The 23830-nt window shown below is 50.0% G+C and overlaps 1 protein-coding gene across 2 annotated transcripts in view; it reads right to left on the reverse strand.

Annotated features, from left to right (window-relative positions):
* Positions 1-18580, reverse strand: part of LOC128796714 (mitogen-activated protein kinase kinase kinase 3-like) — a 77238-nt gene extending 58658 nt beyond the window's left edge. For both annotated transcript variants that reach the window (XM_053958630.1, XM_053958623.1), the window contains exon 1: positions 18485-18580. The gene's annotated coding sequence lies outside the window, so the exon portion shown is untranslated. The remainder of the gene's footprint in view (positions 1-18484) is intronic.
* Positions 18581-23830: the final 5250 nt, after the last annotated feature.

Raw genomic sequence — 23830 nt, forward strand, 5'->3', positions numbered from 1 at the left:
CAAGAGACTCTGTCTGCTGCAGTCTGCTCTCAGGAAACTGCTGGAAGTTACTTCACCTGCAGGAAAGCCCAGTACAGATGCTCTGATCCAGGGGAAAATAATAATAATATAATTATAATTTAATTAATATTATAATAATTGATATAATAATATAACAATAATTATCATCATAATAATATTATAATAATTGATTGTTTATCAGTTTTGCTGAACTTTGCAGGCAGAGTGGCTCAACTTCATTATGGCTCTGTGAGTGCAGGGTATGAGTATCTAAGTGAGAGATGTATGCAAGGTCATTCATCCACTTTGAAAATTAATCCCTGGTTTTCTTTTTTTCTTCCCATACTCCTGGTTGGGAAGGGATTAAGCAAGACTGAGCTCAAGGGAGGCAACAGTTCAGCTGTGACATGTCAGTGCAACCATAACTCCTGCCTCTGTGGATCTAAGTTACAGAAAGCACAGCAGGGGAGGAGAGGATGGAGAAGTGTGATTTTCTCCTGGGTGTAAGGGAAGATAAAGCAAAGTGAGCAGGAGATTTACTGTGAGGAATTATGTAGGATGAAGGTTAGGAAAGCAGGAAGAGTGCAGTCCAGCAGTGAGAGCTGGAGCCACCTGCAGTGTGCTATTGATATATGGGATTTACAGCATCACCTACCCCAAAAAGGGTTGTTCTTACCCCGCAGAGGCTCAGCATCCACCATAAAACACAGACTTCATGTCAGCATGTCTTGCCACTACTGCAGCACAAGCAAATAGCATCTCCCTCTGCAGTTCATCATCCCCAGGCTTCCAGGGAAAGCAGCACCTACTTATTCCTGCCTGAGCACCACTTAGCACTTTGGTTTGGAGGTGTAGGGACACACCACTGTAAAAAAAAAAAATAATAACAAGCCACAGTTGCCCCTGAAATAGGGCTCGGCTGGAAAGCTACTCAAACTAGCATTGCTAAAATTGGGACTTTCCTTGTTTTTTCAAGCAGCAGGGAACATGTTGGGCTCAGAGAGTTTAACAAGCAAGAGTCAAGCGGAAAAAATCTCTCCTTTTTAAGAGTTGACCACATTAACTTTCAGCAAGTTTCCGGGAGTCCTGCCAGAGCACTGGAGCTTTGTATACTACGGAACTGTTAAAAATATTATTGTAAATGTTATTTTCAAAAAGCTTCAGAGGCCAGGGTTGGGGGAGTGCAAAAAACAACAGCAAAGCAAATGAGATTGTTTTAATGGTGAGAACACAAATGGATGTGTGCTGATAGCTCAGGCAGCCTGCAGGCTTGGCAAAGAGGGATTCAAAGGCAAAGGGAGAGTGGTTGGAATATTACAGGTTTTCCCTGATCATCCCAACCTCATCCTTACAATTTTCTCTAGACACTGCAGAACATTCAACCTGCTGTACTTAGAACTGCCCTGGAACTTGGATCCATATTCTGGGATACACAGAACAACAGCTAAATTTTGGTGCCACTTCAGACACAGAAGACCCTGCCCTCATGGCATTTTCCACCCAGGTTATCCAAAGGACATACCACACAAGGAAAGTAAAAAACCAATTTAAGACTGTGCATCTTTGTAGATGTAGCACTTAGGGACATGGTTTAGTCATGGACTTGGCAGTTCTGGGTTAATGGTTGGACTCTGTGATGTTAGAAGTTCTTTTCCAGCCTAAATGATTCTCTGATTCCATGTTTATGAGCAGGTGGGATGGACTTTCTGCAGACATGTGTGTAACCAGGTTTGCAGGTGTGTCTCCCCAGACAGCTCAAGGGACAAAGTTCATCAGCCAAGATGAGGAGAATAAAACCTCTCCTGATCAGGCTGCTAAGCTGGAGGTGGCATGCACAGACCAGCAGAGCTCATGGAAGGAGCCAGCCCGTGCCCTGGGACCTACAGCCCATGAAACCCAACAAGCAATTCTGTATCTGTACCCATCAGCTGAGGCTCCTTCTCCCCAGTTTTGGGCATGATACCCCAAAAATGCTTAAGAATCTTTCTCACTACATCTGCTGCTGGGAGAAGAGATCAGATTTGTGTTTAAAAGCCATCGTGCTCAGTGGAGGATTCCTTCAGTCAGTGACCCAGCCAGGGCAGCTGCACTCGACAGCTGCTTCTGGAGAAAAATCTCCTGAGCCATCCTGTTCGCTCTAGCACGACGTGTGCTGAGAACAAGAGGTTTAGAACCTGCCTGAGTCCTGCTGTTAACATCCATGACAGCCCTTTAAAGAAGCCACTGAGATCTTAAAACAAATCCTCTTCTCAGAAATTACTTTTTATAAAAGAAATGTTCCAGAGAGCACACTCCAGTAAGTTATCATAGAGAGGTTTGGGTAGGAAAGGATCTTAAAGATCTTCTAGTTCCAGCCCCCTGCCATGGGCAGGGACACTTTCCACTACCCCAGTTCCTCCAAGCCCTGTCCAACCTGGCCCTGGACACTTCCAGGGATGGAGCAGCCACAGCTTCTCTGGGAACCTGTGCCATGGCCTCACCACCCTCACAGGGAAGAATTTGTTCCTAATACCCAATTTAAATCTCTCCTCCTTCAGTTTAAGACCATTCTCCCTTGTCCTATTACTCCATGTCCACATAAGAAGTCCCTCTTCAGCTCTCCTGTAGCCTCTTTAGGTACTGGTATTTTTCTCAGTCCCTTTTCTTGCTTTGCAGTAAATTCCTTTTACTAAAGCCAGTGCAGTAATCAGTAGTGTATACTGGCAAATTAAATAGCTTTGATTTTCCATACAGATCTCAAAATTCTGGAACAATAAAACAAATAAGAAAATCAAAAGGATTAGAAAGGACTCTTCTAGCAGCAAAGGTCAGACACCACAGCCCCATCACGTCAGAGTTAATCTATTTTACATGTAACAGACAGGTCAAGCAAAGTAAGTGTCCAAAGAATACACGTTCCCCACCTGTTTGGGTTTTTATTTTTATCAGGGTCTGCACAGCACAGAATTGTGTCTACTGAACTCACATTTTTTACAGAGAAACCACCTCCCCCAGCAACTGGTGGAGCAGACACCCTGATTACATCCCAAAGCCCACCTCAGTCCCACTGTGCCTAAATCCAAGTTTTCAAACTAGGCACTGAAGTGACCAAGTCTAAAGGATCCTCATCTCCTGCAAGCCTGGACATTCACCTCCCCAGATGAAGCTGAGCCAGGATTATTTACACACACAGCCCTGCCTGCGAGGATGAAGACCTGCAGCTAGGGGAGAGATCTGTCCTGCATGATTTTCCCTTCCACAGGGCAAAATCCTGTCTTCAGGTAGTTCTCTGTGCACTTATGAATCAGAGGGAAACCCTGATGCCAGTTGCACCTAGTGAAACCCTCTGATTCCAATGAACATTCCCCTCTAAGAGAACACAGCAAAGGGAAGGTATTTCTACATATAATATAAAAACCAATGCAGAAGAATGTTGTCATTTCTTCCTCTTGCAGGTTTTCATTGCCTTATTTTTGTCTTTCTCCTCAAATGACCAAAGATTTTGTGGGAGGGAAATGAAAGCAAAACCGCGTATCTGGAAAAGTGAAGCTTCAGGCCTCTTTCTTCCATGTTACTGGGAAAAACAGGAAAGAGAATGAGCAGAAACCAAAAAGGAGGAATAGACACTAAAACCTTCAGGTGAAATAAGCCATCAGAAAAGTGTTTGTCTCAGAAAAAAAAAATATTTCCTGGGAAAAGCAGTTGGGAGAAAATCATCTGGTATCAGAAACAAAGAGTCTCCAGGAATGGAGCTTTACACCAGAGAGCTGCAAAGCCAACGTTGTGCCAGGAGAACCTGGCCTGAGAGCTGGAATCTGCACCAGGGACTGGGATGACAGGCAGAAATCAACCCTGTCTCTGTAGCTTCAACATCTAAGAGTATCAACTGCATAACCCGGCTCATGGCTGATCCAACATGGATTTTAACACTAAGTGACCAAGCTCTGGACTGGGAAGGAGGGAGATCCATCCCACGGCTTTGGAATCACATCATGGCAGGATCAGGGCTTTGAAGCCACTGTGCCAACTCCCACATTCACCCCACCTCATCTCTGACCCACTTTCTCTCCCTCTGAGAGCACAGAGGATAACACAGCTGCACATCCCAGGAGCCATGCCACCAGCCCCTGTAATGCAGCATGTCCCCTCAGCCTGGCAGGATCGATAGTCCCTCGCAGCCATCCCCCTGCACAGCTTCCTCTTTAACGAGCCACAGCCTCTCCCCCGCAGCCTGCCCGGCTGTTATTGATCCCAACCAGGCTTTCTGATCGACTGCAAAGCCGAGGGCTCAGGACTAATTGACCCCTCTCTGCTCTCTCAGCAGCCACCTGGTTGATTTGCTCCTTCTCTGTGGGCAAGAAGCACAACCTCCACAGCACATGGGGAGACCAGGACCCCAACAGCCACCACAAATTTTGGCAGGTCCTTTCCTTGCTCGTGCCACTTCTGCCATGCAACTCTGCATTGAGATTTCTCCAGTGGGAGAAGGCAGAGCTCAGTGAGTGCTTAGGGGCAAGCAAAGATTAAAAGCCAGCTGTGGTTTTGGGCAGAAGGACCAGGTTTCTGCACAGCCCCAGGACGGCGCTGCCTCCAAGAGCTGCTGGCTCGTGCCTGCCATCAGTGGGGTGGTGATGGGGTTACGAAACAAGCATGTGGGGCAGCACGGAGGCTTTGCTTTCTTTGTCCTCTGGACTTGCAGTATCACATGAACTCAAGTGCACTTGCCTTCACAGTAACAAATGAGCCATCAACAGAGCAGGAACCAGACTGTGAGCACACGGCCACGTACTCACAGAACCTTACAGCCTGCAGAGCACACACTGCCCGAAGCTCAGAGCACTCAGGGCCTCCCAGGTCTGCCCTGCCTCTCCTGCCAGCCCTTCCCCACCCAATTTTCCCAAAGCTGTGGTTCTGCAGAGTCTGAGCACAGCCTGCTGCTGGCTGCAGTGCACACAAGGCAGCTTCTTCTCCAGAAGAGCTGCCCAAGCTGTGCCATCACCCAGTGCCCCCCAGAGCAATGCAGCAGCTCCCTGCTGCTGCACTCACTCTACTTCATTCCCCAAGCCCAGTGGAGGGAAGGAAAGATGATGGCACTGAGGAAAAGGCGTATCTTGCCTCTAAACCCAGCTCAGGGCATTGCAGAACTTGAGATGGAGAGCATGACAGCTCACCAAGGCCAAGAGCAGTCTGCAGGGGAGGCAGTGGGATGAGTCATTTCCTCTCCTACCATGTCCAGCCTGCTGTGGAGCAATGGAAAGTCACTGTGGGCATTTTGTCCAGCCCAGAGAAAGTCTGACCTGGAGACTTTCAGAAAAGAGAAGCCCATCACCCTTGAGAGACCATGAACCATCAAGGCAGCTGTACAACACCTCTGAACTGGCAGACCAGCTGCTCAGCTGCTCCAAAATCAGGTCACTTATTAGGCACAGTGGGGAAGCAGCTTTCTTCTACTTTTAGAAGAAAGCTCTGGAGAAATACAGTTCAGTTCAATATTGATTCCCACGGCTCCGTTACAGACAGACAGAATTAATTTCCAGGATGGAAAGAAACATATGCCTGCGTATCAAAACAAAATACAGAAGCCTTTCCAGTCCTCCGGCTGCATTTCAATGGAAACCAGAAGGCTGTCATGATAGAAAGATTTCAGTTTTCTAATTAATCCTCCCTGCTGAGAGTTTAATGCTGCTAATTGATGAGGAGAAGTGGTGTCCAGACAGCGCTTGCAATTCCTTTTTACATCTTTAGGCCAACTTCTCTCTAAATTAAATAATAATAAGGCAGATTTGTTCCCTTTGTGCACTGTGCCCTGCTCCAGCTCCCTCCTCCCTAGAAGATGTCTGGTGGAGAGAAGGGAGGCAAAGCCCATGTCAGAGCTCTTTACAAGTGTTGGAAGTTTTCCTGGAAAACGTCATCTGTGATACTGTCACTTCCACAGGACAAGCCAAGAGAAAGACCAGTGGTGCCAGGGACACTGCCTGTACCATGAAACACCCTCCATGGATCTGGGAGAGCTTCTCTCCATGCAACAGAGCAGCTGCTCAGCCAAGAGATGTCCCACAACACTTCCAAAAACCACACAGAATGTACCAGGGTGTCAGGAAATGGATCATCAGACCCTGCAGAACGGCCCCTGGCACCCAACCAAGTGCCACCACCAGCAAAAAGATGTCACAGGTGCAGAGGAAGGTTGGCTGCTCACCTGCACCACAGAACAGTTCTCATCCTTAACCCTAAATATTGATCTCACACTGGTGTGGACCAGGAGACACCTCTGGAGCCAGCAAAGTGATCCTAAGTGCAAAATCCAACACAGTGTCAGTAGGAGAAGGTAGTTCAGCACATGCCTGGATAGGAAATTCCTGCTCCCATTCCCTACAGGAGTACATGCTCTATCCATTCCTGATCCAGTTAAGGGCAGAATTTGTCCCTTTATTCTCAACACTCGGCGATTTCAACCCGAGTGCTCTGAGCTGCAGTTGGGGAATGTGAAATAAAAACCGAACCAGCTTAGTAACCGTGCTGTGGTTACTAAGCAGTGATAAACCAAGCAATGCTGATGGTCCCCAAGCTCTGGCCTGACACTCCAGCACTGCTCTGTTTGTCATGGCAATAGCATTTCCACCTGCACCTCTCTGACATCTCCCCTGGGAGCCTTTGCACACCGCTGCTGTAGATCATGGCCAGCAGAGCCCAGGCCAGCTGTGCAGAGGTCCCGCTGGCTGACCTCTCTTTTCCAAAAGGCTTCTATTTTTTCTCCCCCCCCCATTATTATTAGTTTTCAAGCCACCTACTCCATCATAAATATAAAGTAAAATTAGCTTATTCCTAGAATGCTATAAAAAGACAAGCTCATGCCTGCACAAACTGACAGCAAGTTAAGGGGAAGGCTCCAAACACGCCAAGAATGTCAAGTCAAGAGTTCCTGGCACCCTTTTACTACAAAATCCTATTGCTGCAAGCAACTTGTGCACGTGCAGGTTGAGTCACGTGCGTGCAGAGTCCCTCACCTGCACAGGCTGCCTGCTGCTCCTCCTCAGAGCCCTGGGCAAACCCCTCCTGTCTGCCCAGCAGCCTATTAATAAATATACACCAGGGAGAAAAGCTGCTTGCCATGAGATGATCTAATAGGACCTTTTCCATCTCTTAACTTTTCTGCTTAGTCACAGGATAAATATCTCCCACGTTGTAGAGGAACACGCTGGCTTTGCTCGCCTGCCTGTGGCTGGGAGAGTTGCCCTCTGAAGATGTTTTGTTTTCCAGATGTTCACACAGAATCACAGAATGGCTGTGGTGGGAAGGGAGCTCTGGAGATCTCCCAGTCCAGCCCCACTGCTGAAGGAGGCTCACCTAGAGCAGGTTGCACAGGATCAAGTCCAGGCAGGTTTTGAATACCTCCAGAGACAGCTAACAGGGCTTGCCCAGGGGTAGTTACACAACAGAGGACTTGCACTAGCCTGGTTTTCAGCTTCAGTGAGCTCTGAGGCACCCAAGCAAGTCCCCTAATTCCTGTCCCACAGCCACAAGCAGCACAGAAACCTCGTTTTTGTACCATCAGAATACTTCTCTGAGCTCTCAAGCCTGCTGCTGTCCAAGATGGAAAGGCACTTCATTTCCTTTCACAAAGGGCAGGTTGGCAAGAGCACAGACAGCAAACATCCAGGTCAAGCCTCCTGTGATAGACTGTCAGAAAAAAGCCTAAAAAACCCCAACCACCAACCACCCCAGAAATGGAAATGCAAGGAACCAAAGGGTTTGGGGAGAAGAGGCTCCAATGCAGCTTAGGTGTTTATGTTTACATGGCAATTTCCATTGCCATTGATTCATGCCACAACAGCAGCAAGGCTCTCTCTTGGTTTTAAAATGCCTGAAGTGTGAAAGGCTTCCAAAAGAGATTATCCTCACACATAACCCAGAGAGCACCTGAGAGCCTCAAGGACACAGATCTGCAAATTTCACTGTGAAAGGAGAAAAAAGTTTCACCATATAATCACAAAAATGACACCATACCATAAAAAAACCAAACAAACAAACAAACAAACAAAAAAAAACACAAAAAAAAAAAAAAAAAAAAAAAAAAAAAAAAAAAAACAACACCAAAACAAAACCACCAAAAGCCACACAGCCTAAATATCTCTTGCAACAAGATGGACACCAAGGGATGGGGCAGCTGGGAGTAGAAGGTTTTACTTCATTTTCTGCTGAACAATGGGATAACCCTGAGCATTGCAAATTCTCACAGGATTCTGTGTTTTTCGTAAGAACGTTGTTCCTGGAGTCACATGATTACATCAGAATCCACACTTCCCCTTTTTTTTTTTTTTTTGGTTAAAAAGAAGTATTTGCAGATGTCAATGATGTCAAAAGTTAAAGAAGTGTAAGTCATGTCTGAAATGCTCAAACAAGAAGGAATAGAAACATCTACTTTAAAAGAAATAAATCTGTATTTTTTGGAGGAAAGAATGTGATCCTTTTTACCAACACTATACACTGGAAACCTATAGACTGGACAGGGACTGACTGAATTTTGGGGAGAGGTGGGTTCCTTCAACATGTCCATCTGCAAGTTAGAGATCAAAAAATACAGCTTTCCTAGCAACACCTGCCTAGAAATTCAGCAGCCCCTTTGGGGTACTCTGATACTGGCTTTCTAGTCAAAAGAACATTATGCACTGGGGGACGATATCAAGGCACTGCAGTTTACAAAAAAATAAAATAACAAGCAGCAGAACTCCTTCCCAAATTTTGTTCCCATTTCTTTTATCCAGCATCAAGCAGGGCAAAGCCACGGAATTCAGCTATGCCAGCTCACCTGCTGGCATTCCCTGCTCACCAAACCACCAGATTCACAGCTACTGGTGGATCTTGCCCAGCAGAAATTTACCTGGTGGTAAAAATTAGTCTATAAATAAGAGCTTGAGCTTCTGAAAAAGCCTGTGTTGGATCTCAGAGAGCTCATCCCATGGTCTTGCTAAGCCTGGGGCAGTGTGACCATGGCACTACAGGCACCTGGGCTGCAGCTGCCCACCAGTTCAGAAAAATAAACTTTGGCCACATGTTCAAATACTCACAAGCACCACAAAGAGCAGAAGACCTCAGGTCACGTTTATTTCCTATTTTTGCATGGAACAAAACAATTAAGACCTAAAGGATCTATGGCGTGCTAGGCCATGCATTAAATACATTTTATCCATGGAAAAAAAGAGGGTAAAGACTACAGTTCTGGTTAAATCAGCAGTGTTTACCCATTCTGTCCAAACTAACTAGCAAAGATGCAGAGAAATTCAGAGGTGGAGGAGAAGATGAAGGGCCTGAGCAGCTGTGGAGCTCACAGCAGCTCCTGGCACAGGGTGCTTGTGCAGGCAGCAGCCCCGAGCCAAGCCCTGGGGTGCCATCCAGCACCCTCACTGGAGCTCAGCCGTGCCATTCCTCGAGCTCCAGGGCTTTGCTTTTCGTCAGCTTTTCACAGAGACAGCAGCAGGGCACAGAGAGAGGAAACCTCGCTGCTCGCTGGCAAAGCCTCCGGGTTTCTGCATTATCTCAGCCCCGAGCTTGCAGGGAAGTGAGCACAAACCTGTTCAGTCACATTGTTCCCGCTCAGCCCTGGCCCGGCGCCGGGCCATTGAGCTGCCGTGGTCCCAGCACACATCTGCAGCTCCAGCCCCGTTCCCTCGGCACAGCAGGACACACTTCTGCCTGCCCTGGCTGCAGAATCAACCCCAGCCAAGCTCCAGCACAGACCATGCCCAGCATTAGAGGCTGCTTCACAGCTATCGAATTCCTGACCTGGCTGCACGGTGTGGAACACACCAAACCCTCGCTCCTGGCAGCCCTGCAAAGGATGGGCACACCAAACCCAGACACACCAAACCCACAGCACCACAAATCTCCCTATCCAAACAATGACCTTCTGCCTGCCCAGGATTTCCCCTCCCTTCTCTCTGTCTGCTCTCAGGTGCAAACGGTGGCTGGACTTGGGAAGGATTACCACAGAGGCTGCTGCAACCTTGCTGCAGAGGTGTCAGAACACCTGGGGACCTCCTGGGGAAGCTGTCACAGGGTTCTGATTCTCTTCTGGTTAATGTTTATCTTGCTGCACTTGGTTCTCAAGGATGTCTGTGCTGCTGCCTTTGAACCACACGGGAAAAAAACAGAAAGTGAATCCAGGGTCTACACATAAATAAATAAATATTTTTAAAATAATAATCAGAATAGCCAAACACTAAAACACCTCTTGCTAAGACTCTGCTCTGCTGCATCAAAGTCCCCTATTTGAGCAAACATGGTCAAAAAAAAAAAAAAAAAGAGATGAAATTACAGTTTTGTTTGCAGAATTTCCTCTGTACCTCCTTCTCCTTCCCCAGAAAGACTTGCTCTAAAAGGAAAATACCACTCATCATGTTTCTATCCTTGCTTATTTAAGAGGAGAACCACAGCCTACAGCTCTGTAATATTATTAGCACCTTTCCCCTTTTTACACCAAACCACAACTAAATGAAACATGCTACAAAAACTAAACAGACATGGAAGTTACAGGTCCTTTTTTTTCATCCCCTTTTTAAAACGAAGTATTTTCTGAGCCGAGCTCTAAAAACCAGATCACACATACAAAGAAACGAGTTTGGAAATCCCCCTCCCTCCACCCCCGCTGCTATTTGCTAAGGAAACCAGATGCCCAAAGCCAGCCAAAAAATTATCTCAGCCATTCTTAAGAGAGCCTACAGTGCATTTTCATGAGTCATGGAAAGCAACAACTCGTTGCTTTGGTAATGCTAGGTAAGCAACTGGTCATCCATCCCCAACCAGACCTTCAGCAGGAAGTCAGAGCAGCCTGTGTCTTGACAGATTACATCAGAGACAGCCCCAAAACAGAGCTCTGCAGCAAGGTACCTTGCAGGAGGTTTTGTGGGGGATGCCACAAACTGTGTCCCATGAAAGCGTTTAGCACAGCCTTCAGCAGCCAGGATCCCCCACGGTCCTGACCCAGGGCTGTCACCAGTGCTCCACAGCCAGGGCAGGCAGAGCTGCCTGCTCAGGCAGCAAGAGGAGAGGGAAGCCACAGACAGAGGCAGGGATTAGCAAGAACCCTCTTTGGGTTGGAGACTCTCCTGCAGCGGCACCACTCCAAGCCCCTGGTGACACTCCTGAACATGGCATGAAGGTGGTGACGTCCTGTGATGCAGCCTAGAGCCCTCCAATCATACCTGTCCAAGGTTTTGGAAATCCAGCCCAGGACAGGTCGGGGAGGTGGCAGGATCACCATGCACCAAGGGGAGATCCTGCTCAACACATCCCATGTTCTTCCACAAACATTTCCCCCTTTCACCTCCTCCTGGTGACTCCCACAGCAACCACACAGCCACTGCTGCCTGGGAAGCTCCCACAGGGGTGAGACACCAAACTGCACCTCTCTGGCAACACCTGGCCTGAAAGGCAAATCAACTTCCCAAGTGATGATGAAACAGGTACAGGAAGCCTTGCTCCATCTCATCAAACCTCAGTGCACCACACCACCTCCCTGGGACAGCCTCACTGGGTTCCTGAAAGGGAAGCTCTCCAGCACAGGATTTCCTGGACACAGACCAAGACTAGAACTAGCTCATTCTCATCCAGAGATGAAGGCAGTTACAATCTTCAGCACCCTCTCTGCTAAGTACAAAAGCCAGTTGTGAAAACGCATCCTCAGCCCTTACAGGCTCACACCAGATTTTATTCACACCTGTAATGCTGCAGGTGAAGTTGCTGAAATACTGGAATGATTTAAACATTTTCTCTCTTTCTCTTGTGTCATCAGCCACAATGTGAGTTGTGCACATCTTTAACATTTCAGCTTCCCGGGAAGAGCACTGTGGAGAGTCTCAGTAAGCATCACCAATCCAAACAAAAACAGGCAAGAACTGGCATGGTTCCTCAAATCCTTCTTTTCAGCCATGTCACAAGAGGAGCAAGCAGACCTCAGCTTAGGCCACCAGTGAAGCAGATGCAGCCAGGCAACAAAGCCACCAGGAGCCCTCCTAGCAGAGAAAGCTGAGGACAGGAGTGGGACAGAGCAGCACTCTGTGCTGTGAGGCTCCACACCCAGGGAGCCCTGAGAGTCCCCTGCCAGCCCCAACACCCAGCAGGCTGCAGCAGATGTCAGCAGGGCTTCCCTTGGCTGCCTCTGCCAGAGGAAGAGCAGCTCCTGGGGCTCATCAGGAGCCAAGTGCAGAGCTTCCCAGTGCAAAGCCAAGAAATTAACCTGGCAGGACTTGTCCCATCATGAACTCTACCAAGGCACTTCAGCCACGGCCACCATTCAGAAGGAACACATGGAGAGAGCACTAAAATGATGCCTTTCCCAAAGATTTTCCCTCTGGCACGGCACAGCAAGCTCGGGAGCAGCTCAAATGCATCCTGCAACAACATCCAGAGTTGGACCTTGACCCTTTCAGTAAAACCAATGATGTAATAAGCTAAGCACAGCTCTGTTTATCTCTTTTACTTGCTACCAGCACCATCCAAAGAGAAATAACTGGAATATCTTGCATATTTCTCTAATGACTCTTGTTATTCTGTTTGCACCAGCATGGAGGGACTAAGACCAAGGAGCAGCAAACCAGTGGTTTATTAACCACGAGGTGCTGAGGTTTCCCAAAAGCCACTCTCCAAGAGGAAATCAACAGAAGGATTCTAGTAGAGGGACCAAAGCTGTAGGTTTGTGCTGAAAGGCAAACAGAAGGCATTGAAGCTGCAGTATGAACACTTTCCACCAGCAAGGAAAGCTCTCCAGGAGCTTGGCCCAGCCTGGTACCTTCATTGAAGGATGCTTCATCAAACAAGCCCTGCTCCACAGCTCCACACGACACCAGTGCACAGATCAGTCTCAACAAAAGGAAGCCCAAACCTCTGATTTGATGTACTGGTTATTAATCTCTTACACACTCCCAAACCTCTCTGTCCCACAGATCCACACACCTCCCTCCAGCCACATACTCCCACAGCACAGTGACTTCAGGGTTATCACCCCTCTGCAGATAACACTATCATCAGCCCCCATCTGCATCACCCAGCTAGAGATAAGAGTGTTATCAGCTGCCCTCTGCAATGACACTGCACTGACCCTGCAGAAGAGGGACAGTTCCCCCCAGGGCACTCTCCAGGTAGTGACAAGAGAGGAAGAGGAGAGAGGCTGAAAGGAAGAGGGTATTTAAGAGAGAGTTTCTCTGCATGCACTCACCTGTTCTGCCGTTCACCTTCACCACCTGTGATAACAAGTCTCACCCTCACACCTTCTCCCCAAGCCATTCAACCCAAACAACCCTTCCTTATCAAATCACTGCCCCATGCAGGGGATGCCCCAACCCTTAAATTTGCATCTGGGCAAGATATCACCATTACAGGAGCTGGTGAGAGCCAGATGTGCCCATCACCCTGTGTCCACCATCCTTCTGCAGAATACTCACGGCTTGGGATAGAGCATCCCTGTTGCCACCTTGCACAGTAAAAGGTGCAGACAGCCCACTGTGAAGAATTAAGGATCTGCTAAATTCTTCTGGGCTCCTGTTAACCACAGATGGCACTGCACTATTTCCACATCACAACTAGAGTGTGATTTGACTTCTTCTCAGTACAAAAGCCCCAAAAACAAGAGGTTGCAGCACAAAAGTACTAAGCAATCCGAGTAATCCACCATCCTCATCACAAGGGACTTCCATGCACATCCACAGAATGGAACAGTTCAATTGAAAGGGATCTACAGTGATCATCCAGGCCTGACCACTTCAGGACTGCAGGACGAGGACAACCTCAACAAGGACAGACCTCATCAGATGTGCCGAAGCAGCAGCATCTTCCTCTGACCCTCTGCACAGGTTCAACACAGGCTTCACTCTTACACACAGTATCTGTGCTAAGGACAGTCATGTGCCAACTTTTCTATGTTTCCTTGGGGATTTGGGAGCACCTGAAAGCCACTGTGCATGACACCCTTGCGTGTGGGTAAGACAAACATAACCATGCCAAAACAGGAGCATTGCAGGGGCCGCACTGCACCCTGCAGCACTGATGGATTTAAGGCGTTCCTACCTCCATCACAAAGACTTCTTATCTCACAAATTACTTTCCCAAAGCAGCAAAGTCTTTCTCTCCATCTGAATCACCCCGCTATCAATCAGATGACTTTTTGTCACTTGGCCACAGCAGCATTGCAGAGCGCCTCTAATCCACCCACCCAGGGCTAATTTTTTTCAAGCAATTTGGTGTTTAATCACTACCTGAACGCTTGACCCATCCTCCCACCCCCCCAGGACCTGGCCTGAACACATGCTGTTTACACAGCAGCCCACGCAGGAGCTTGGCCAGCTCCTTCCAGGATCTGGCCCGAGCCGCTGGGCACGGCGCGCTCTGCCAGCCGGACTTTGTCCAGGCAGCTTCTGAGCCAAACCCTGGCTCAGCTCCACCCAGCTTCACTGCTGTTACAGCTCCTTCTCCCTGGGCTGCACAGAATCATTTCCCAGAGTGGAGAGAATAAAATCAGAGAGGCTCTTGCAGAAGTGACAATTAGCTGTGCATAAAATGGTGGCCAGCCTGGGGCTTAACTCAGGAGAGCAGAACCAACCACAGATTCTCATTAAATTCTGAGACACTTTGTCTCCGCTAACATTTATTTTAGGATCATCCAGCATAGAAAAAAGGTGCTTGGGGAATGCATTTGGCAGCTGAACCCCCTCTTCTAGAGGGTACAGGTATACCTTTCACCTCTAAAAGCCTCAGAAAGCCCAGGTCAAACCTTCTGGGCTCCCTTCACAGACATTCCAAGTGCCCTGGGAACAGAAGCTGGCACCTGAGACCAGACACAGCGATGACATGCAATGCTGTGTCCCCACCCTGGTCACAGAGACAGGGATGTAGAGCTGCAAGAGTCTCCATCAGCCAGGCTGATGCTGCTTCTTCCACCATCCTGGTCTCAGCCTGGCCCCAAGCCCTGTGGCTCCAGGGGAAGATCCTGGAACAACATCCCACTGCCAAAACAAAGCAGAGAGCCAGGTGCCCTCTGCCTGCAGCCCCTCTGGAGTGTTCTTCCTGTGTTCCTCATGCAACAGGTGTGCTGCAGGGAACAGCTCCCCTGGGCCTTTGAAGAGCAAGGCATTGTTTTTTAAAGGAGGTCTTAGCTTTTAATTTCTTGTGTCATTAAAGATGAACCGAGACAGACTGATTGGATCATAGAATCGTTAAGGCCGGAAAAGACCTCTGACGTCATTGAGTCCAATCATTAACTCAGCACTGCCAAGTGCACCTCTAAACCATGTCCCCAAGTGCCACATCTACACTGTTTCTGAACACTTCCAGGGATGGTGATTCCACCACTTCCCTGGGCAGCCTGTGCCAATGCCTGACCACCCTTTTGATTTGGGCACCAGCAGCATTTTAGTGACTAACGGGAAAATTACCTGGCTAGACCAGATCAGACCTGCAGGGACAGACAGAAAACAAGCAAAAACACCCACATATCCACACTCCTGCGTGCTCACCTGCACCCTCACAGACAAAAAACCCCTTATCTTGCCTGTCTGATGCTCACCACAGCACTGACCACATCAGATGAAGGCTCATGCCACGCGGGATATGGGGCCAGCCTGCAGAGTTGTGCCTGGTTCAGGCACAACTGAGATGACATTCACTCTGCATCTCACACTGCACTCAGGAAAGGCAGAAAAGGTGCCAGAAAGAAATGCTGAACTGCCCTGGGCTGTGGGAAAGGGGACCTGCTCCTTGGAGGGACTCACCAAAAACACCTGGTCACCCATTTCCCCTTGTGGAGGTTAAACAGCTACATAAATAAAGCCTGGGGACTGAGGGTGAACCTGCCAGGTTCAGTATCAGTGGGCCATCTATAGCTTTCCCCCCCTGTCTGGGGAAATAATAAAAATAAAAAAGTTTAAACCCATATTCCACTTCCTATGGCTCCACACTGCATTTTTCATCTCCCCAGTGCACAGCTGGCATTCTGCACATTTCTGTGCTTGGCCTGTGCTCTGTGCAAAGCGGGGAGTGGAAGGGACTGAGCCCAGCAGCCTCCTGCTATCGTCAGTCATCAGCGAGCACCATCCCTGTCACCCACAGCTCCTCGCTGTGGGAGCCAGGCTGGAAAATGCTCAGCCACCTCCTGTGAAGGGCTGGCACGTGGGATGCATGTCCCCCTCCTGTGCTGCATCTCAGGATCTAAGGAATCCAGAGATTTGCAGAGGGATGAAATGTGTTTCCTGCAGGTTAAACTGCAGTTGAATCTGTCTTTTCCCTCGTTTTCTTTCAGATGATTCCCTCAGTCTGGAGAGCCAAGGCAGACTCCAAGCAATCACTCCCTCTTTTCTTCTACATGTAGACAGGCTTGTGCACTCCAGAGCCAGCCTGCCTTCCCCGAGCAGTCTAATAAAAGATATCCCTTCTAACAGCAAACCCTGACTCACTTCCCTCTAGCCCCGACCAGCAGGTCTCCGACAGCAGGGCCAGATCCACCAGAACAGAAGATCCTGCCAGCCCTCGCGCTCGTTCCCACGTCCATCTGGGGAGAGCGGGGCTGGAAGCACATCACTTTCCATGCTGCAGCAGCACACTCCATCCCACGGCTCTGCCAGGGAGCCAGACACACCGTGGGAGCCTCGCCGGCGTCTTCCCGACGGGAAAATTCACAGAGCATCGAGTCCAAGCTGCAGGCTGAAATCACGAAGCATCATCGAGCAACAGGAACGTTCTGGACGGGATGGAGCCGCTCCTCTGGCCGCCACAATCGCTGGCTTTTTGTGCCGGAGTCGCTTCGTCTGGGTGAAAATCCAGACCACATCTCTCTGCGTGAGTGCACTTCCCTCACAGGCTCTGACAGCCTCCAAAAAAATAAATGCATTGCCCATCAGTGCACGTTGACATGGCAGAGCTGCGGGCTTCTGGTGGAGATTAAGGACCATGGAAAAAACTGCGGCACCAAAACCCGTTCACACGAGCAAGGTATAAAAGGTCCTTTACATCCACATCCCACCAGGCTGGCAGCCCATCCAGCCTCACGTCCTGCCTCAACAGAGGAGCTTTTACAAGCTGCAGAACCTTCCCAGGGCAAAGGCTGTGCCCAGCTGTGGAGGCCTGCTCTGATCTGCAGGAGCCCTGGGAAAGCTGGAATCCCTGTTTATAATTAATGTTAAATTAGGGGTTCTGGAAATTGGACCATCTGACACAGGTATCAAGACACAGGCAGGGCAAAGCCCCAAATGCAACTGATCTCATGCACGCCTGAGGAGCTGCTTCCAAGAGCTGCACTCCATGCACAAATCCTGCATGAAGCTACGTCAAACTGCACATACCAGACTGGAAATAAATCCAGAAGGTGTCACAGAAAGAAATTCCCCTCAACCATTCATTTTCACCAAAGAAGTGAAATAGCTTGACTCTGGAAATCTCTGGGATCACTTAAGCCCTGCAAAAATCCCAAACCTCCAAATTCCAAGTGAGCCCCATGTTTTTGGTTCATGCACCAGCAACACATGCAAGACCCTTCCCCAAACCAGGAGCAGGTCCACTCCCAAAAACTACTGGATTACAAGACAGGAATTGAAGAGGAGGATTAAAGCAGCAGCAGAGGGAGAAGCCTCTCTCCGAGCTGCGTCAGGGCCAGCAAGAGCTGTACTTGGCCACCGTGCACGACCTGCCCTGCTGGTCCACGGCTCCCACCTCTGCTCCGCTCCTCCCCGCACAGCCGCGGAGGGCAGAGGTTTTGGTGCCGGCAGCACAAATCCTTCCTGAGCATCATCCCGGCTCGTGGCACAGCCCCACGGCAGCCGCTCGCTCCGTCCAGGTGGAAATCCAGCTTTCCCAGCTCCGCCGGCCACTCGCACCACGCGGGGAAGGGCTTCGGGGCCGTGCCCGCCGCGGAGCCTTCCTCCCCGCGCTCATCTCATCCTCACCGCTCCGGACAGACGGTGCAGGGAGAGCTCTGCAGGAGAGTGAGGGATGGCCAAGTACCCCCGCACATCCCTGGATGCTTTCCAGGGAGCCAGGACCACAAGTGACCACATGCAGAAACCGCTGGCTCCAGACGCCAGTGCATCCCAAAACGGGTATTGGAGTCTAATCCCGGCGCTCGCTGTCAGCAGCTGCAGCTGGGACACGCACCCAGGCAACAACCTGGGGAAAACAGCGAGCCGAGAGCACCAGCACAAGGCAGGGGTGTGCGGGGAGCCCCGGGGAAGGTCAGTCCCTCAATCCGCTCCGCACCCACGGACACGGCAACCCGCGCCCTCCTCCTGGCCAGCACACCTGGGGACCCCCCGCTTGCCCCCCCCCCACGGCTCCCCAAACACAGCCGCAGGGACAAGCTCCCACTCGCAAGACCAGAAAGGAAGGAAGAAAAACCCACGGAAGCCAGACCCGGCTGCAAAACTCTCGGTCACCACTGCGGACAGTAAAATAATTAAAAGAACGAAACTATTCACGGAGGCGAGGACCCGGCGCCCGCGGGAAGGGGGGCTGAGGACGGACTTACCGGGGTCACCCGCGGAGGGACATGCGCGGCCACCCGGGGCCGGTGTCACCACCTCGGGTCCCAGCGCCTGGCGCGGCTCCGATCCGCTCAGCTCGGCTCGGCACCGCTCGCCCGGAGCTCGGCTGGGGCGGCGCACAAAAGCGGGAGGAAGCGGTGACGCGCGGAGCCGCCGCGGCCAATGGGACGGGGATGGGGACGGGGGCGGACCGGCCCCGCCGGCGACCGAGCGAGCGGGGCGACCGCGGCCCGGCCCGGCCCCGCCTCTGGGGGGCGACACCGCGGCGGCTCCGAGCCCCGAAACCCTGGGGCAGCTCCGACCCCCGCGGCGGCTCCGGAACCCGGCGTGGTTCCGAGCCCTGCGGCGGCTCCGAGCCCAGGGGCACCTCCGAAACCCTGGGGCAGCTCCGACCCCCGCGGCGGCTCCGGAACCCGGCGTGGTTCCGAGCCCTGCGGCGGCTCCGGACCTCGAGGTTGGTTCCGATCCGTGGTGCAGTTGCGGCCCCCGGGCGCAGCCCCGTCCCGAAGCCCCGCTCGGTGCCGCTGGTGCTTCCCTGGCCCTGCAGGTGGGGTTAGCCCCGGTGAGACTTGAGGGGAGCTCTGATCCACGGGGCAGCCCCGCGGCACCTCCGACCCTCGGGCCGCTCCAGCCCCTGGGGCGGTTCCGATGCCCGCTCGGCTCGGACGCCCGGGGCAGCTTCGACCCCGGGGCAGCTCCGACCCCGGGGCAGCTCCGACTCGCAGCCCGGATGATGCCCAATCCCTCAGCCCCGCTCGATCCACGTGCAGTTTCCCATGCTCCCGCAGGTCATATCAGCTCTGATGAGACACCATGGGATCCCCGGCTGTGCTTTCAAGAAGGATGGAATGTGACCTCTGCGCTCCAGCTGAGGTGCGGGGCTGGATGCGAGCTGTCCTACCTAGGGCTGACACAAAAAATCAGGAGGTGATGAGAAACAGGGGTGAAACCCTTTGATTCTGGGATGAGGCTTCATCAGCTGGAATGCTGGTGAAGATGGTGGTATCTTGCTGCAGTAGGGTAGCCTTCTGCAGGGCCCAGCTTTCTCCACACAGCTGGGATGTGCAGGAATTGCTCTGATAACTTAGTTTGGGTTTGCCTCTTTGGGGCAATTAAAGTCAAACTGAGCCATAGTTAAGACCAAAGAGCTTTAGACTGTTCCTGAGTCACAGCTTGCTCTCCAGAACAGCTCAGGGCTCCCTGGGCAGTTCCCTGGGAAGGTAGAGAAGCCTCTGGGCTGTTCTGATCTACACCCACTGTCCCAAATCTCTTTTGTGTGTCCAAGTTCCTTTGGTCTCTACTCTCTGTGTAGAAGGAGCCAACAATGGCATAGAAGCAAAATTACCCCTAAAAAGGGCCAACGAGAGGCTGAAAAACAGATGGAAGTGGGAGCTGAGTTATGTACCAGATATCCCTCAAACTGGTGGGAAAGAGAGAAAATTCATGCAGACAATGGAAAAAGTAAGTAAGAATATTTCTCTGATTATTTTCTTGTTTCCCCATTTAGTAAATGTGTTATGGAGAGGAAGAGGAACAAAGTAAATTCAAGATTTTGGTGGGGCAGAAAAAAAAAAAAATGGGCTGGATGCTAAAGCCAGCCCCATTCCTCTCAAGTTTTTAAGGAGTTACTGCCTATAAAGGCAATAGAAACCCCAACCAGGGACCCCTCCTGAGAGATTCAGATCTCACATCCTCGTATACAATCGCGTGACCTATTAATAAAATCCATAGAAACTGATTCTGTATATACCAAATAACTGCAGATGGCTCCAGCCCAAACCGCTCCGGCTTCCCTCACTCCATAAATGATTTTACTAGGCCCAGTCGTGATCTTGATGTAATTGAATAGGTTTCACTCTTTTCTCTCTCCCTCCCCCTCCCCAGAATATGTGTGCAGCTTACAGAGACACGTCCAGGGGGACTGAGCTGTTGCTGGAAGGAACCTCTGACTCCAGCTTGCCTCATCCATTCGGGAAGCAGCGTGAGTCGAGCCTAAGCCACCTGGCTTTGGGAAGGAGGGTGCTTTTCTCTGCACCTTCTCTCTAACTCTTAACAGCTTTCAATAAAATTCTGGCAACTTGGCACATTTGAAAAGTTGGCTGCTGCCCATCAGCGATGTACGTCATGAATTCTTGTGCTGCAGATGCCTTTCTGAAATAAATCACATGTGTTTACCTTGGGAACCAGGCACAGGACCCCAGGACTTGAGGTTCAAGTATTACAAGGCACTAAAGCGACAAGCAGCTCCTTTAAAAGCACCTGGTTTTAATGGGAATTGATTCTGCACACACCAGTTACTGCTGAAAGCCGTAATTCTTCCAAGCATCTCTTCTTCCCTGAATGTGTCTGGTGGCCCAGGAATCCTGCTAGGGGGATTTCAATTCTAGGGTGTCCCTGAACAATATAATATCCTGGTGTGTGTCAAGGCTGTTTCCACTGATGTCAACAGCTCTCTGCTGATGGGTGTGCTGGGGACCTGCCCCTGGATTCTGCCGGCTCGAGTCGCTCTTGGAAACATTTTCCAAAGCCTGGAGGAAGGATGAGAAGAGGTGTGTGGCTCTGTGCAGAGTTCCAGGTGTTCTACAGATGCTGGCTGCCAGTTTCTGGAGAGGAGTGAACACCTGGAGGAGAAGGCACGGTGGAGAGCAGTGGCCAAGCCCAGTGTTGCAGGCAGTGGCTGTCGTGGCTCTGTACGGTGACATTAAACAGGCATGGGCTGTTCTGTGCCCCTGAGGACAACAGGTGTGCCACACCTCGTACCCACAGAGCCAAACTCCCCCTTCTTTTCCAAAACACTGTCCAAACTGCCACAAGGACACTTTCCTTGGTGCATGCTGTCCCAGTCAGCGAGATGAAAACCACATCACACATAAAACCTATAGATGGGTGCTGTGGTTCTTAGCTGACTGGTGTAAATGTCAGGTAGATATGAAAGCCTGTTTCATCCTGATAGCATCTTCAGTGAAAAGTTTGATGGCACAAGTGGGTAATAGTGAGCTATAAGAAAAGCTGATGGTTCATCCACAGATCAAGAACTTTGCAAATCACGGCCCCAGGCTTGTTCTATTTATGCTTCTCCTTTAATGACGTAAAGCATTAGTATTTGCTGTGGGGAGAAAAATGGGAAGATATTTGGCTTTTACCTAACTGCTACTATTTTGGGCTGTGTTAGGGTTCCTGCAGGAAGTGAACACAGGTCCCAGAGCACTGACCCAATTCTTCAGTGACTAAGTATGCTCCATCTAACCTGAAATTCTCCCATGCCTTCTGTTTGATATAATATCCTTTCTTGCTTCCTGCCCTGAGCAGCAGCATAAAGCTGTTGTCTGCCAGGCCTTCTCTCCCATCAAGACGGCTGAGAATGGTGGGTGAAATCATTCCTAAACTTAGTTTCCAAACTGTACAGGAGTGATGCTGTCTCGGGGTAAAGAAAAGGAACCAATTACTTACTCAGAGATTGCGAGCTGCTCCTCAGCTGAAGGCTGGAGCTGGGGATGGGCCTGAAGAGATGTGAGCACATAAATCCAAGCCTGTGATGCCAAAACTGCATGGCAGCACCTGGGCTTGGCAGATCTGCGTCGGCTGCAGCTCCTCCTCACCAAAAATGAATTGCAGGTCTGCTGTTTGCTGCAGAAAAGCAGGTGGAAAAGGAGACTTAGAGCTCTCCTATATCCCTCTTTCTGTTAGAACCCATAGAAAAGCCACATTTATTTTGCTTAAATATTTCCCACGTGTTCTGAGCGAACTGAGGGCTGCCTGATAGACTAACGTGGCACAAAGCACACATGTCAGCATTTCTAAGGGTTTTGTGCTCCTCCTCAGAAATGCCCACAGGTATGCAGAGGTTTTCTGGGGACAGACATTTGGGGATTGCATTTCATCTCTACCTCTGCTTGTGTTTTACTGTCACAATGTCGTGGAGTGGTTGAGACGGGTGAGAGTTGGGTTCAGATCTCAGTTGCTGTGGGGTCACAGGCTTCCCAGCCACCTTTCTCTGCATCTCCTGTTGCATGAAATTCTCCCTGCATGATATGACCACCTGCTCTGCAGGGCAGATGCCAAAATCTGCTGTATGAAAGCCCTCACAACCAGGCAAGAGCAAGAAGTGATCTCTTTATGAGTTTTGAAACCTTTCCTCTTCCATGGCAGGAAATGTTTTTCAGATAAAGCCTCCTGTCCATACAACAAATTAACCTCGTGGTTTGTAGCTTAGGTTTAGCTTTTGGAATGAGGAGGAAATCCTCAAATCCCAGACTCAATATATGGAATATTTTTAGGATCCACTCCAGCACAAAAGGTAGGTGGCAGCAGCAGGCACCGTATTTTAAAAGGAGAGGGCGAGTCCTGCACTTGAAGACAAAATGCTCAGTGCCCATCCTGGAGGAGAGGGTTCAGGGCATGAAAACCCAAGAGCAGGGAGCCACTCTCCATGCACTGCCACCCATCAAACACTTGGGAATGCTGCAACACCCCATCTTGAGGGGTTGGGAAGTTGCTCCGTGGGGGGGTCAGAGCAAATAGATGCCCCCCAGCCCTCTCTGACCAGCATTTGTGTCCATCCTCCTGGTTGGACACAGCTGCCTGGAGAGAGATTTCAGATCTTACAGAGCAAAGGCTGAAGGCTACATGTGACACGCAGAGGAAGCAGCTTGCAGCAGCCAGCAGTGTCAATCAGCCAAAAAGAACAGGTTTAAACTCATATTTCTTCAAAGTTGGGTGTGGCTTACACTGAGATTGAGTTGTGTGGATGATTTTTTCTTTCATGGTAATCATAACATGCACTTTCATAGCTGAATGTAAATTTCCACACCGCCTCTGTTCCATGACTCACCTTCTCTGCCCAAACAGAGGGAAAAACATCTCCAAAACTGACAGAATGAAAGTGAAGAGGGTCTGATTTCTGGGTGGGTTGTTAAGGAAATGTCATTGGAGGGCATTTTTCTGTGAAGCTTTTTCACATGTGGGTCGTGCTTGGAACTTATGTCATCCAAACCAAACTGTATTTGCAAGGTGACTCTGTCACACTGCGGAGAAGTGTGAAGCTGGAAGCCCTGGAGAATTACCCTGCTTATCTGCAAACAGGCTCAGTTTAAACTTTCTCAGGTAAGGTCAGAACCATTCCAGAATATTTATGGGTTCATCTGGCACCTGAATATTGTGGAAAATTGCACAAGAAATATTATCCTTGTGGCATTTGCAGCTGAGACTGCAGGAAAGCAAAAAATTGCAATGGACATCCTGTGTTTCCATCTCACCTCCCCAAGAACTTCAGAGAAAACCTTGAGACTTTCCCTGAAAAGAGCCAAGACTGTCCACCCTGCAACTGAGTT

This window comes from Vidua chalybeata, chromosome 1 (assembly GCF_026979565.1).
Source record: "Vidua chalybeata isolate OUT-0048 chromosome 1, bVidCha1 merged haplotype, whole genome shotgun sequence".
NCBI lineage: Eukaryota > Metazoa > Chordata > Aves > Passeriformes > Viduidae > Vidua > Vidua chalybeata.